The 1,932-nt window shown below is 47.8% G+C and overlaps 1 long non-coding RNA gene across 1 annotated transcript in view; it reads right to left on the bottom strand.

Annotated features, from left to right (window-relative positions):
* Positions 1-1,279: 1,279 nt before the first annotated feature.
* Positions 1,280-1,932, bottom strand: part of LOC107111426 — a 13,335-nt gene continuing 12,682 nt past the window's right edge. The window contains exon 4 of the long non-coding RNA XR_001482557.1: positions 1,280-1,518. This is a non-coding gene — a long non-coding RNA (uncharacterized LOC107111426). The remainder of the gene's footprint in view (positions 1,519-1,932) is intronic.

Here is a 1,932-nt window from a genome sequence, read left to right as displayed (position 1 = left end):
AACGGAGAGGAGGGGAGGGGGGGAGAGAAAAGCAACATTTTGTTGCGGGCCCACTCTTGTTTGTCCTAAAGGCCTCCATCCCCAGTCAGTCCGTAGCTGCTGGAACTGGGCCATCCCGGCTCACAGCGCTGCCTCTTGAGTTGGATAACGGGAGGCCCAATGGCATTATAGCTCTCTGAGGTCCTTCCGCTCCAACCCCAAATCTCCAGTGATTTCCCGACCCAGAGCTGGCGAGACTCCTCACTATCTTCATTGCCCTCCTCTGGACACGTTGTAGCTTATCTATATCCTTCTTAAATTGTGGTGCCCAAAACTGAACACAATACTCCAGGAGGTGAAGTCTAACCAGAGTAGAGTAAAGCGATGCCATCAGTTCGCGTGATCTGGACACTGTACTTCTGTTGACATAGTCGAAAATTGCATGGACACTAACAAAAGGCTAAAAGACAGGAGGGCCTGGCGTGATGATGTGGTCCATGGGGTTGTGAAGAGTCGGACTCGACTGTGTGACTGAATAACAAAACAAAAAACAATCACATTGCGGACTCGTTTTCAGCAAATGGTCTACTAAGACCCCTAGATCCTATTTGCACATACTTTGCCAAGATAAGTCTCCCCCATCGTATAATTATGCATTTGATTTTTCCTACCTAAATGCAGAACTTTACATTTATCCCCATTAAAATTCATTTTGTTTTAGCCCAGTTTTCCAGACTGTCAGGATCATCCTGTATCCTGACTCTGTCTCCTACCGTATTTGCTACCCCTCCCAATTTAGTATCATCTGCAAATTTCATAAGCATTTCCACTATTCCTTCATCCAAATCATTTGTAAAGATGTTGAATAAAACAGTCCCAGGACAGACCCTTGAGGCACTCCACTTGTCACTCCTCTCCAAGAAGATGAGGAACCCTTCACAAGCACTCTTTGGATGCGATCTGTCAACCAGCTTCAGATCCACCTAACAGTAATAGGATCCAAACCACATTTTACCTACTGGTCAACAAGAATATTATGTGGGACCTGATGAAGCTTCTTCCTGTTTATCTATGCTCACTAGAAAGGTAGCATTTTTTGTACCGATTACCTTAGCCAGGAGGGTCAGTAAACTGGCGGCCCTTAGAATTGACCCACTGTTCCTAAAGATACTGTATTTAATGAATGGGTAGTTCTACACCCTAGTCTAGATTTTCTTTCTTTTAGTTTAGTTTTTCTTAAAAGTGCTCTCATATATTATTTAAAAAGAACCAGGCCTTTTTGTAAAGACAAAGCATCATTTATTTGTTACTGGGGTCGCAAAAAGGGGAAAGCTGTGTCAGTATAGATGGGTAGCAACTGCCATTAGTTCCTGCTACAAGGTAGCTGGAGAAGAACCGTGTCCTCTTGATGTCAAGGTACATTCCATGCAAGTGCAAGGGTCATCAGCTGTATTCCATCAACGAGTGCCTCTCCTGGACATCTACAAGGCAGCAACATGGTCGGCAGAGGACACTTTTGTGAAGCATTAGGCTATTAATCTACAAGTGAAAAAAGAAGAAAATGTGGGTAAGGCTATTTTGCAGGTTCTATTCCAGCACGAGACCCACCCCTTCTCCTTGGTGAGTAGCTCACTAATGGTCCCCTGTGAGGCTGCACAAGAAGACAGAAGATGAAAACAGAGTTGCAATTACCTGCAGAGGTCATTTCGGCGGGGGAACACAGTTCCCCCGGGTGAGGTACGGGGGGCGGGGCACGTGACGAAGCCCCGCCCCCTGCTTCTGGCCGCCCCACTTCCGGCCCTCATTCAGCCAGGAGGAGGCAGGAGAAGAGAGAGGGTAAGTTGCTTCCTCCCTGCCTCTCCCCACCCCTGCCTGCCTGGGGCCAGGGAGGGCCTTCGCGGGGCTTCCTTGCACTCCTGCCGGCCTTGCAGGTCCACCGCCGGGCCCCTCATG

This window comes from Gekko japonicus, unplaced genomic scaffold, assembly GCF_001447785.1.
Source record: "Gekko japonicus isolate JY-2015 unplaced genomic scaffold, Gekko_japonicus_V1.1 scaffold5616, whole genome shotgun sequence".
Lineage (NCBI taxonomy): Eukaryota > Metazoa > Chordata > Lepidosauria > Squamata > Gekkonidae > Gekko > Gekko japonicus.
The sequence above is the reverse complement of the archived record's forward strand: the minus strand, read 5'-3'. Positions and strand labels throughout refer to the sequence as shown.